The sequence below is a fragment of the Neophocaena asiaeorientalis genome, unplaced genomic scaffold (assembly GCF_003031525.2).
Source record: "Neophocaena asiaeorientalis asiaeorientalis breed wild unplaced genomic scaffold, Neophocaena_asiaeorientalis_V1.1 scaffold226, whole genome shotgun sequence".
Lineage (NCBI taxonomy): Eukaryota > Metazoa > Chordata > Mammalia > Artiodactyla > Phocoenidae > Neophocaena > Neophocaena asiaeorientalis.
The window spans coordinates 9,578,219-9,592,700 of NW_020173037.1; the positions used below are offsets into that span (position 1 = coordinate 9,578,219).

A 14,482-nucleotide genomic window follows, 5' to 3' on the forward strand; every position below is an offset into this window, starting at 1 on the left:
GGTTGTCCTCATTTCCTTACTAAAAACTAGGCCTCACTAAACAAAACCAAGTTTTTGAGACTGTAAACACTTTGTACAAATGACGATACGTTTTAAGCATATTAAACTAGCATAGAGAAGATGGCTCACCTGAGTAGCTTGAGCTCCTGAATGCTTGCATCGCCCCCTTTCTTTGCCAGGGAAGCAAATTCCTATCGACTCTTACACAGTCAGTTTTTATCGTCACGTCAGCTGTGGGCCTCACACATGCCCTCACTTTCTCTTTGTTGTGTTGTTTTCTGCACGTCTGGCTTATTTTCCTTCCTCTTCTCTTGTCTTCCTGGACGTATTCTCCACGAGTTTATTTTCCATTTGGAATCTATTTTATCCCCTCTACAGGAGTATTGATCTTCTGTCATACAGACCACCTGCTTCCTGATGTCCCCTCTTCACTGTCACACACGCTATTATTGCATATGGGTCACTTTTGATTATTCCAATGTTGGCTGCAGATTTCCCAGCTGATGCCATAGAGCCTTCTCGTATATTATCCAGGGGGCCCCCAGATAATTCACTCGGAGGCTTGGTTCGAAAAACAAAAAGCAGCCACATTTTTTATTAATGGAAACAGAACTTTTTGGGTAAGGGTAAGGGGATGGAGACTAGATTAACGAATAAACATGGCTTTTGCACATGACCGAAGAGGGAGAAAAAGCCTATATATTTTCAGGCTTTGATGTACAGCGATTCTTGCGGACAGGCCCACAGCGAAGACTTTAATGAATGGCTCTCCATTCCCCCACTCCCGTCCAGACTTGCACCACTTCAAGTAACTGGGCTGCTATTACTCTTCTATCAGGTCAAAAGGCCGGGCAACCACAATTGTCGTTAAAAATGTAGGGTTATTTCAGGAAGGTGTAAAGTATGCTGAATCCTATACAATATATTTTTAGGCAGATCTAATCCCGTGGATGTTGCCTTTGATTAAGGGAACTTGGTAAAAATCATCTTGCTCCTCAGAAGAATCATTTTAGGTAAACTAAATCAAGAGCCAAAGAACTTAATGGTTTTAATTAGTCACTTTGAAGTCTCGGAAGCAGCTACACAAATGTACCTTCCCAAGTATAAAGGGGGTGTGACATTTTCTCCTTTGTGTCCACTTTCTTTCTTGCTAGTAGCCATACTTCAATGCCAGGAGGCTCCTGACAAAATAAGGGAGGGTGAGTTAGAGATGTTACCTGGTGATTCCTCCTCGGGCTTCTTGGACCACGTGGCCTCTTTTAATGGCAAAGTGAATGTACCTACGATCACAAAATGCCCCTCCCACTGCCGCTCACGAACTCTTCATACATTACAAGCAGCAGCAAGCCAGTCATTATGGAGGCAGCCTGAGCCTCCTTCCACGCTATAATCCTCCGTCCTCTGTGAGAGGTGTGGAGGACAGAGAATTGTGCATGCTTTCCTTTTATCTGCCTCTTGCACTCTCAACAGAACCCTCAGATGGTGTTGAGCTGCCAAGCCATAAACCCTTGAAGTTTCTCAGGCCAGGGAAGTGCCTCATGTGAGAGATGAAAAGAGCTGGTGGGAGGAAGGGTAGGAAAGCAACAAACATGTTTTCTACAGGTATCCTGGAAGGAGCATCACATGCTGACCTGAAGTTGAACACACCTGTTTCTTAGCTGATGGCCATGTGTTCTGGGGTGAATGAGGCAGCTTAGGTAGCATTACCAGCTTCATTTCAGCCTTTCTGGAAGTGGGAATATGAGAATTATATAATTTGGTCTTTTTTACATCTTTATTGGAGTATAATTGCTTTACAATGGTGTGTTAGTTTCTGCTTTATAACAAAGTGAATCAGTTATACATATACAAGTGAGCTGCTTTAATTTGTTTTTTAATGGGTAGGATATTTGGGGACAATGGAAGTAAAATAAAACCGCCCTGAAAAAAATGAATAGCAACAGAATTTTGGAGGGGGAAGAGATCTGAAACTGTGCCTTTAAGAGTCTCACACATGTCTGCATTTAAAATAAAAGCCTTTAAAACCACAGGTTTTATTCCAGTTTATGGAAAGTGTTGATCCAGACCGGTATCTTCTTGATAATTCTCAGACATGAAAAATCGTTTTAAAGCTCAAGTTAAATGGTTTGTATATAATACACTGTCCCTTGAATAACTCTGCTTGAATTAGTTTCAACCAAGAGCATTGCCTATTATAAACAGAACTGACGTTTTCAATACTAAAATTCTCTGGAAATATAGGTCTTTTGATAAAGCAAGAAATGACATGTCATTTCCCCTTTTAAAGGCTTACATAAATCCCCCTTTGTTATTCTGTGGATTTCCCCTTTGTCTAACATACGTGTGGGAGCTTAGACAATAACTGCAGGCTTGGAGCATAATGATTGCAGTCAAGTGTCTAATAGTTTTCCTTTGTTCTGGTTGCAAAGTAAGTCTTTGCCATGGTCCTTGTCCTTGTATTTAAATCATTGAGTTAGTAGTTATGGGACCAAAATACATGTCATTGCAAAAGGGCAAAAGACAACACCCCGTAAAACTTGAAGCTAAAGAGGTAGCTAAAGTCTTAATGTGGAGTCTTTGAAATGTTTTAACAGAGAAGTAATGTGAACCGATTCGATTTTTAGAAAGATAAGGTTAGTTTCAGGGTGGATATTTCAATGGCAGGGGCAGGGCCAAGTATGGAGTCAGGGGGATGGATGAGAAAGGCCTTTGAAGGAGAGCCTGACTAGTATAGAGGCCGTGGAAATGATGGAGGTGAGGAGATGGCTTGGTTGCAAGAATAAGGGGTAGATTAGGAGGACTTGATAGCTGATTCGGTGTGGAAGGTGAAGGACAGGTCCAGGTTCTTGCATATGAAACTGATGGTCATTTACTGAACTGGAAAACCCAACAGGAGGTAATGCTCTGAGTTTGAGACATAAGGAGTTCAAAATACTGATGGGACAATCAAAATTCTTAAGAGGACCAGGTTGGAGATGAAGATGATAATCAATACTTGGGAGTCAATACATGGAAATTGAAAGTAATTACAGGCATGAAAAAGGATGAGGTTGTACACAGAGGGGCCACATTAAAGTCAGAAGAGAAGGATAAAATGAGAGGACCACCAACACTGAGAAGCAGCAAGATTCCAAGACATGAGAACGCTTGACAAAGGAGGAAGTCTTTGACAGTAAATACTGCGGAGAAGATAAGAGCTGAAAATAATTGATTGGATTTTGTTGTAAGGGAAAATAGGTCAGTGGAATAGAGGGGACGGAAGTCATCTTGCCATGGGTGGGGATGAGGACGTAGAGACAAATTTCTCTATCATTTTGACAGTCGATTTGAAAGCAATGGGTTCTTCATGCAGATTTTTCAACCTTGCCACATATGAAAATTTCATTTAGATATAGAGGTTATAACAAGTTTACTTTTTAACTTTTGCTTGACTTATGACTATGGTAGGTAGACTGGGTTGAAGAAATAGAACCTGTTATAAGGATACTATCAAAAGAGAATGGCCAAGTCAGGTGAAACCACTGCTATCATAGGACTGTGAGTATTTGCCTTTGTCTCTGTATGTGTTTTGGTTTGCAGCCATTTATAGCTTGGATTCTATGAAGAGGTGGCAAAGCAGAGCGTGTCAGAGCAGCAGGCCAAAATTAAATTATAGAAACCTCGCACTTTGCATTAAAACCTTCGCTCAGAGAAGGAGGCTGGTAATCACGTCCAGATTTTCCTTAAAGACAATGGCCCTCCATGCAACTGGCCACACTCAGTTAATTCATGCTGTCAGCTGCCTTTATTGGCTGTGGGGAATGCAGTATTGATTCTTGAACTCAGCATTAGCACAAAGAGCCACCAGTGCATGGTCAAAATGCTGCAATAAAGGGCTGGCAGCTTGAGAAAAGCAGCCGTTCCATTGCACAAACAAGGTCAATTAGAGGACAGTGCAATGCAATATAAATAGCATTAGCATCCCTCTTCAACTCCGACGATATCACGCTGGCAGAATGACAGTAAAGAAAATAAGGTTTAATGCCGAATAAATATAAAGGCATTTAGTGTAATTTAATTTCAAGCTCTCTATCATTCTAAAAGTGTTAAGAGTAGCAAAATATTTAGTTTCATCATGGGTAGGAATTTATGTCTAGAAAAAGGATTTTTTGATAAAACTTTGTGTGAACAAGCCAATTGGTCATGTACAGGAAAGCTAATATTATTAATTTTATTGAGAAGTAAACAAATTCTTCTTCACAGATTCAATGCAGTGTGCATACCTGTCATTTATTATCCTTTTCAGTATTAGAATTTCAAAATCTCTGGAGTGTCTTGAAGAAGGAACAAAATATCTTGGTATTTTTAATTTAAAAGATAGAGAAGATTGAGTTTTTTCCTTTTTTTTAGTTGCTTGAAGTTACTAGGATCTTTTGTTTAAACACTTGCATTCATTACTTTTATTTATGGGAGAATTTTTCCTACCTTCTTTGTCAGTTCAAAATTAATTACAAATGTAAAACTCACCATGCTGTTAACACATACTCTATGCGGGAAACAAATTATACTCTCAAAATAGATAATGGACAGCTTGGAGAGGTAATTGATAAACCTACACTGCCTGCAATAACTGAATAGATTTCAGAAAAATATATAATTGTTAGGAATAGAAAGAATGTGTTTGAATTCTTCTTAGTAATGTGTGTGCCCAAGGTTGACTAGGAGCAACTCATTAAAGTGTATAAAAGAGTTTAAAGAAAGTTTGAATCATGGTGCCTTTGAAATGTCCATTAACCTCTGAAAGTATATATAGTCTCTCAGGCTGATGGTGTCCAATAATTGGTCAAAACCATTTTGTAAAAGAGGAATATTCCGGGTAACCTAATGTTACCGTTAGATAATGAACCACAAACCAGTTATGTTCATTATGAATTGGACATGAGTCCCAAGTTACTTTATGAAGCTCTTTGAGTAAATGAGTTAATATATCCCGTTTTTACCTGCTCCATACCTCTTCCTCCATCAGCTAAAAGATAACTACATTTATTAACTCTTAACAGAGACATCGTAAAACTAAGTAAACCAATTTCTACACATAGAGTGGCAGGATCACCCAACCTTCAAGACAATAAACTAATAGAAGTTTAGGTCTGGGAAGAATATCAAGAGGTGATCAAATCTCACTTCTTCCTGTTATCTGGGGAAAGGTGGGCCCAGGTAAACTAAGCCACGTGCCCGAGATCATATAATGGCAATGCAAAACTGGATATTTCCTAAATTTTCTAATTCTTAATTGTCCACTATATTTTCCATTACAACATTTGAAAAGAAACATGTCAATTGTACTAACTAAATTAATAATGTTCAAGGGGAAAAATTTGAAAAACTGAGTCAAAGTCCTCCACTTTCCTATCTCTCAAAAACGGATTACATGTTTTTTCCAGATTCCTTCTGTGTGTGTGTGTGTGTATTTTTAACTCTAAATATCTATTTCTATCTCTCTATCTGCATCTGTATACAGCAACTTGCTTTTACTTCTTTTAACAATATACCGTAGATAACTTTCTTTCCAGTAGTTTTAAGTCTAGAACACAACCTTTCTAATAGATGTATAACATTCCACTTTATAGTTACAGCTCAATTATTTAATCTTCTTTTCTACATTTCTTTTTCCAGTTACAATTAATGTGTACTGAATATCCTTATATACTTATTTTTTTATGCTGGTTGTAGTATTTTTTTTTCTTAAATGTTCTTCAGGACATTTATGGCAAAGATTTCTTTTTAATAAATTTATTTATTTATTTATGGCTGTGTTGGGTCTTCGTTACTGTGCACGGGCTTCCTCTAGTTGCGGTGAGCAGGGGCTACACTTCGTCGCGGTGCACGGGTTTCTCATTGTGGTGGCTTGTCTTTGTTGTGGAGCATGGGCTCCGGTCGCGTGGGCTTCAGTAGTTGTGTTGTGTGGGCTTAGTAGTTGTGGCTCGTGGGCTCTAGAGCGCAGGCTCAGTAGTTGTGGTGCACGGGCTTAGGCATGTGGGATCTTCCTGGACCAGGGCTCGAACCTGTGTCCCCTGAATTAGCAGGTGGATTCTTTTTTTCTGTGTGTGTGGTATGCGGGCCTCTCACTGTTGTGGCCTCTCCCGTTGTGGAGCGCAGGCTCCGGACGCGCAGGCTCAGTGGCCATGGCTCACGGGCCCAGCCGCTCCGCGGCATGTGGGATCCTCCCGGACCAGGGCACGAACCCGTGTCCCCTGCATCGGCAGGCGGACTCTCAACCACTGCGCCACCAGGGAAGCCCGGCAGGTGGATTCTTAACCACTGAGCCACCAGGGAAGTCCTGCTGCAGTGTTTCTATAGGGTACATTTCTTAGAAATGAAATTGCTGGTTAATCAAAATTTTAAATAAACTTTTAATTTTGGAGTTATTTTAGATTTACAGAAAAGTTGCAAGATAATATATACCCCTCACTCAGTTTACTCTAAAATTAACATCTTATATTAGCATGGTAATACAATAAACCATATTAGTTGTCAAAAGTAAGAAACCAATATTTGTACATTGCTATTCACTAAATTCCAGATTTCAGTGGGATGTTTCCCATTGAATTTTGTTGTCCCAGAATTTAATTTAGGATACCAATTGCATTTAGTCATTGTGTTTCTTCTTTCTTCTGGTCTGTGACTATTTCTCACTTGTTTCCCATCACCTTGATAGTTCTAAAGAGTACTGGCCAGGTCTTTTGTAGGGTGGATGGATTGATGTTTGCACTTAAAATTTAATAGTTATTGCTAAATGATGCCCAAGATGTTTTAATAATCTATACTCCAAATACTAGTAAAATTAGTGACTATTTTTTCTAACAGCATCGACATTAGAAGATATTTATCTTATCAACCTTTGCCTACATGGATGGTGATAAATAGAATTACTTTATAGATTTAATTCACATTTACATTGAGAATATTTTCAATGATTTATTATTCATTTGTTTTCCATTTCTTGTGAGTTACACATGTTCTTTGCCAGTTTTTCTCCTGGGTCTTTTCTCCTGTGGTCTTTTCTTATAAATTTGTTCCATTTTTGACATATTTTTTCAAATATTAGAGTCTTGGCCATATTATTGCTCAAATAAGTCAACAAATATTCGTATCATCGTGTTTTTAAATTTTTTCTTTATGGTATTTTTTTCTATAGAAAAGTTGTAAATCATTTCTTTATAGCGTCTAAACATTTCATCATGTTTAAAGGTAACACTTTTTCACCCCTAGATTACAAAATGTTTATGAATTTATTTTTATATTTTTTGATTTCGTATTTTACATATCAATCTCTGATGCACCTGAGATTTATTTTAATATGAGGGGTGGTATAGGGATCCAGTTTAGTTGTCTTCTATTTTTCCTAAATAGTTAGCCAGTTGTCCCAAATCACATTTGCTCTTATGCCTTGTATTGGTTTGGTGAAATGGAACTGACAACATCTAAGAGAGAAGTAGTCATTGTTTTTGCTTTCAAAACACAGTAGAGCGTCATCTGAAGAAGAGGATGAGAAGTTATATTTCACTGTGTACCTATCTGCTGCCTTTAAAGTCCTTTGTTACATTAACTTTGCTTGATCTCTCAACAGCATCTGAAACTTGCTCCCTCTTCCTCCTTGAAACTCTACTTCTTTATGCTACGCTTCTCCCTTTGATCTACTTCATGGTGGTATTCACTGCAGTTTGGGTTTTGTTCCACTTATCTTCTCACCTTGAGTGTTTTTCATACATATATATATAGTTTACTGCTTGCTGTGTCAGAAACTATTCTAAGCGTATTGCATATATTCCCTTATGGAATCCTTATAACAATCTTACAATATAGGTACTACCATTATCATCACCTTTCCATAGATGAGGAAATTACATGGAAGAATGGAGGTGCTCTTCCAAGTTAACCTAGATTCTAAACGATGGCGATGGAATTTGAACCCAGCCACTCTGGCTCAAAAGCTCACGCTCTCCATCTATACGCTGTAGTGCCCCTTGAATTATGTGGCAGCTTATTGGTTCAGAGAATTCTTGTATCCCTCTCATGTATGTTGGTATCAGTATTTGCTCAAGTGAAGAACCCTGGACTCATTCTCGACCTTACCTTCCATATATAATGAATGACAGGTATCATGATTTCTAGTTCCTATATGTTTTCAACCTATTTTCTCTCCTTCAAACCTACAGCCCCTATCCTAAATTTGGCCATTATTATCCTTTGGGCCTCCTAAATTCAGCCCCAAACCTGTTCAGATGGATTATCAGAGTCAACTATTTAAAAGGCAACTTTAGGGCTTCCCTGGTGGCGCAGTGGTTGAGAGTCCGCCTGCCAATGCAGGGGACACGGGTTCGTGCCCTGGTCAGGGAGGATCCCACATGCCGCGGAGTGGCTGGGCCCGTGAGCCATGGCCGCTGAGCCTGCGTGTCCGGAGCCTGTGCTGCACAACGGGAGAGGCCACAGCAGTGAGAGGCCCGCGTACCGCAAAAAATAATAATAATAATAATAAATAAAAAAATAAAGGGCAACTTTAACCATGACATTCCTCTGAAAAAGCTTCTCTGAAGCTCCCTGTCCATTCTAGTTTGAGCTTTAAGCTCTTTTACGTAATAGTAGCTTCCTCTGACCCCAGTCAATTTCCACTCTCTGCCCCACTCCCTCCTGGGACGCTCTACTCTGCTCCAAACTTTTGCTTGGCCTGTGTCACTCACTGTCGAAGACTCTTCTCATACATCACCTCTTATAAGCAGTCGCCTCTCCAGCCTCTCACTCCCAGGATAGCTGGATCTGGTGCCCCTTCTCTGTCATAACCCTTCATTTCACACGGTACTGAAGTCACCTGCTTGTTTGTCTCTGAGCTCCTTGAAGGTAAACTCTACCCTGTCTTGTTTGTTTTTATCCTCCCAGCCCCGAGTGGTACCTGACTCTGCAGAGGGTGCTTGTTAAATGCTTGCAAACCTGAATACCAGAGGCAGTTTTATAATATCCTAAATACTGTTCCTGCCTTATAGTCACATCAGAGGGAATTTTCTGAGCTCTTGAACTGCTTTAAACAGACATTCAGTCACTGAAGGAATAAATGTACACAAGTCAACTATGGAAATCATTGCTTTCAAACAGCAAGTAAAAGAACATTTTCCTGGATGGATAGATGCTATTTCATTGTAAAATAAAATAAAATAAAATAATCATGTAATTAAGAGCTGCTCTGGTAGACATTCTTTGACTTGCTGTTAAATCTGTGCTCTGAATCTCCATTTCTGTTCAAACGTAACCCCAGCTGATCTGTATCCCACCTGCACAACCTTAAGAGCCATGTAGAGAGTACTGTCCCTAATAATCCAGTGATGGGACTTTCTGACATTGGTTTGTGATGCTATCAGGAATTTGGGGCCATTAAGGAAGAATGTGCAAAAAGGAGAAGTCCAGGGTGATGGGGAATAGAAATTTATAGAAAATGAAATCCATTTATTTAGCATTTCCTATATGCCAGGCACTGTATTATCTCATTTAAAATTTGGAAGAACATCTTACAGTTTCTCAACACCGCCCTCATTTATGAGGATTCTAACTCCAAATGTCATGTATTCCAGAAAGAGCTGTACATTTGGGCAGCTGGTTTGTCCGAGAATTCAGTTACCAGATTAATGGTGACTAATTAATATTCTGCATTGTATTTTGTACTGAGGTGAATTTGTTTATACTAGAAACTTAAACACACATTTCATGGCATTTTGGAGGGATGTTATTCATTGTAAGTTTGTTCATTTATGTATCTCCTGGGCCTTTAAAGGATTCAAGTTGTGCATTTTCATTATTTGTGGTGGAGATTATTTCTCCCTGCAAACTTCCCCTCCGGGATTTGCATGGAGACTATTAAAGTGCCTTACTGCCTCAAACAGTGTTCCTCTCTCCTTGGGTTAGGCCCCAAGAGATGCAGCAATGATAAATTATAACTCCAAAATCATCTTCTTAATTTATAGACAGGACTTTTGTCTTGAAATTTTGCCTCTAGATAAGCAGGGGCAGCAGAAAAAGGAACTCAGACAACTCCTCTCCCTTTACCAGAGTCAATCCTGAACAGTTAGCCCCAGCTTCTGTTCTGGGATATACTATGTTCCTTGGAGCTCACTGCCATAGAAAGGCCTCTACCTCCTTTTCACCCAAATGTCTCAGGAGACCCAGAGACCTCAGGTCATTGAAATCCTTTCCATAAGCCCTTGCAGTTCAAACCTCTCAAGAACCCAAACATCTCCGGGGCCCCTCCAGGCTACTTTGAAATTTCTTCACATCTACAAATATTTTATTTTGCAGGAAGTTAAAGTGGAGAAAGAGAATTTTCTATGAGGCATAGGGATATCTGTGACCATCTCTGCCAGTATTTCTGCCTCCTCGGGACTTTATCCTCTCTGTTGTGTTTGGCATTTGTTTTCCCCTCCCCCGTCTTCCTACCGAGCTCCAATGTGTTGATTCTTTCTGTTTCTTAGAATTCTCCCCTGAAGAAGCTGGATGAATAAAGTAGGGGACCAGCCCTTCCTACTTCCTAGAGGAACGTCTGATTCCTGCTGTTGAGTGAAGTGTCACAGTTTTTATGTCTGACCTTCCCAGCCCTTCAAGGTTGGCTCACACTGGCATTCCAGAAATTTCAGCTGAGTTGTAGGAAATGGGTTGAATTGCCCCCTGTTGCTGTGCAGCTTCCTCGGGAGCTTCTGGTGTAATCTGAAACCCGTCTCTGAACCAAAGGGCAAGAGAGACCCAAGAAAGAGGCAGACCACTCTAGCTTGGCTGGTGGCAGGTTAAAAAGCAAGGGAACTTACATAGAGGCTTGTCTTGGGTGGCTGCAAGATAAGTAGATTCCAACAGCCCATTATAGAGCACAGAGCAAAAGTTCAGTGACATTTTAGATGTCTGGGGGCAGGAAGAAAGGAATAATCTGAAGCAGTAGGTCCTTGAGAGCAGGGAAAGCCCAGGCAAACAGAAGGCAACGTTTTTGAGCTGAAAAGCTGGAGGTGGTGGATTCCGGAGGCCCTGGGAAGAATGATTGCTGGCTGCCTTGGATCATGAGTATTAGGCTGTGTTTCTCAATCTTCTCCCCTTAGTGGTCTCACCACTCATCCTATGAGACCACAGTCCAAGACTATCTACACATGGATTGAGTGAAGACTAGTGTTAGCAAAGGGAACTTTGTGGGGAGCCCTATTTTCAGATTTCCTTGCTTATTCTCATAGTGAAAATTTAATTTTGTTAAATGTGTGCTATGCAGTATTAAAGTTACTCTTTAAAATAGATTTCCCCTGAAAGTGTGTGTGTATTTATAAATTCATTTTATATTCGTTTGATCTTAGTTTTCTATTTTCTTTTTGTTCCTCTTGGTTATTTTAAATGTTGTCGCTAGCTCTATATTTCATCGTCTTTCTACCTTAAGGCCCTTAAATAAAAGTATCTTTTATTAACCTATAAATGTTGTTTTAAGTATGCACACTTTTCTTAATTATGTCTATATAGGTAGACACATGTTTATATCTTAAAAAACAAAACCTTTACTTTCTCAGGAGCAATCAAGCCTAACAAATGAATGAGAATTCATGGTGGTATTTTCCTAAAGAAGTTTTGGAATTTGTAATTTGCTTGACAGTAGAAATGAATTGCCATGTTTCTATAAGTATTTATTCTCAGTGTATTTTGCTTAAATATCAGTGCAATGTGTCTGTGAAAATATAATTATCACCAGCTCCATCATACAGTAGCTGTCAGAATTTTCTCAGTGTCCACTAAATAGATTTCTTTATCTTTCCTGTCTTTATTTAAACATGACCTCATTTTATTTCCTTAGCAGGAAATACTGACAATCAAAAAAAAGGAAGGAAGGAAGGAAAGAAGGAAGGAGACAAGAAAGAAGAAGAAAGGACTTAGTTTCTATCAAATGACCAAGAGAAAGTGTACTAAAAGCTATATTTTTATATGAAAAAATAAGATATTCTCTGTTTCTTTGGCTTATTCTCTAAAATTAGACAACACCAATAAATTAAAATAGAGACAACTTAGTTGTAGTTGAATTGTTTTTCATTATAGAAATGCTGGCCAAAAGGGAATCTGGAAGACAGAAAACTAAACACATTGTTCAACATGGATTGAGATGAGATCCTACCACATATTTGGTCATTGTGTTTGGTCATTGCCAAACACTAGGAATACAAAGGAGAGAGGATCTTTGTCCTTGAGGAATTTATATTTTCTAGGGAAAACAGAGGAAAAATACCTCTAAAAAAGTAATTTCTGTAACTGAAACTTCCAAAAAGTTGCATCAGAAACCAATGATTGATATATTTTGGTGGAGGCTTGTACCATGGATAATGAGTAGAATTTTTCAGGTGAGGAAGAAAAGTGTATTTTATGTAGAGACATGGAAACATGCTTGGGGAACAAATGTGACTGTTACAGAACGTCATATAAATGGTATCATAAACTATGTGGTCGTTTGTGTCTGCATTCTTCATTTATCATAATGGTTTTGGCATTCATCCATATTACTACATATATCACTAATACAGTTTTTTAATCTACAGGGACGATTGCATTGTATGGATATACCACAATTGTATATTCATTCACTAGTTGATGGACATTCGGCAAGCCTTTTTGTGAATGTATGTTTTCATTTTTTTGTCTTTTGATTTCTAGCAGTGGAGTTCCTGGGTTGAATGCTAAGTAAAGGTTTAACTATAAAAAATTGCCAAACATATTTCTAAAGTGGTTGTAGCATTTTTCATTCCCACCAGCAATGTCAAAGAGCATGATTGCTAGATTATATAAAATGTGTTTAGTTTTGTAAGACACTGCCAAGCTTTCTTCCAAAGTGGCTATAACATTTTGTTTTTGCAGCAGGAGGAAATGAGAGTTCCAGTCATTCCACATCATCACCAGCAATTGGAGTCGTCAGTGTTCCAGATTTTGACGATTCTAATAGGTGTATAGTAGTCTCCCATTGCTATTTTAATTTGCATTTCCTGATGATATATGATGTGGAGCATCTTTTCATATACTTATTTGCCATCTGTATATTTTCTTTTGTGAGATGTCTGTTAAGGTCTTCGGTCCATTTTTTGAAAATTGAGTTGTTTGGGTTTCTGTTGCTAAATTTTAAGAGTTCTTTGTATATTGTGGCTAACACTTCTTTATCAGTTGTGTATATTGCAAATATTTGCTCCCTGTATGTGGTTTGTCCTCTCATTCTCTTGACACTGTCTTTTGAAGAGCAGAAGTTTTATTTTATCTTATTTTATTTTTTTTAACATCTTTATTAGAGTATAACTGCTTTACAATGGTGTGTTAGTTTCTGCTTAATAACAAAGTGAATCAGTTAACCATATACATATGTTCCCATATCTCTTCCCTCTTGCGTCTCCCTGCCTTCCACCCTAGCTATCCCACCCCTCTAGGTGGTCACAAAGCACCGAGCTGATCTCCCTGTGCTATGCGGCTGCTTCCCACTAGCTATCTATTTTACATTTGGTAGTGTATATATGTCCATGCCACTCTCTCACTTAGTCCCAGCTTACCCTTCCCCCTCCCTGTATCCTCAAGTCCACTCTATAGTAGTTCTGCATCTTTGTTCCCATCTACCCCTAGGTTCTTCTGACCTTTTTTTTTTTTTTTTAGATTCCATATATATGTGTTAGCATATGGTATTTGTTTTTCTCTTTCTGACTTACTTCACTCTGTATGACAGTCTCTAGGTCCAACCACCTCACTACAAATAACTCAGTTTCGTTCCTTTTCATAGCTGAGTAATATTCCATTATAGTTTTATATTTTAATGAAGTCCAGCTTATCTGTAATTTCTCTCATGGATCATGCTTTTGGTATTGTATCTAAAAAGTCATTGCCTTCTTTCATTTCTGATATTAGTAATTTGTGTGTGCTCTCTTTTTGTCTTAGTTTTCCTGGCTAGAGGCTTATAGATAACTGATCTTTTCAATCAACTTTTGGTTTTGTTGATTTTCTCTACTGATTTCCTGTTTTCAGTGTTATTGATTTCTGCTATACGTATTATTTTTTTCTGCTTACTTTGGGTTGAATTTGCTGTGTTTTCTTTTTCCTAGTTTCCTAAGGTTGAAACTTAGGTAGCTGATATTAGATTTTTCTTCTTTTCTTTTTTCCCCCCAGTTTTATTGAGATATACTTTCCATACAGCACTGTGTAAGTTTAAGGCGTATGGAATAATGGTATTAGTTATATATATTGTGAAATGATTGCCACAGTAAGTGTAGTTAACATTCATCATTTCATGTAGATACAAAAGAAAAAGAAAAAAAATTTTCTTATGGTGAGAACTCTTAGGATCTACTGTCTTAACAGCTTTCAAGTATACCATACAACATTGTTAACTATAGTTATCATTTTGTACATTACATTGCTAGACTTTATTTATCTTATAACTAGAAGTTTGTACTGTTTGACCACCTTCATCCAA

The 14,482-nt window shown here is 38.5% G+C and overlaps 1 pseudogene; it reads left to right on the forward strand.

The window, feature by feature from the left end:
• Positions 1 to 7,933: 7,933 nt before the first annotated feature.
• The window catches only part of LOC112398159 (UDP-GalNAc:beta-1,3-N-acetylgalactosaminyltransferase 1-like), a 29,444-nt pseudogene continuing 22,895 nt past the window's right edge, over positions 7,934 to 14,482 (forward strand).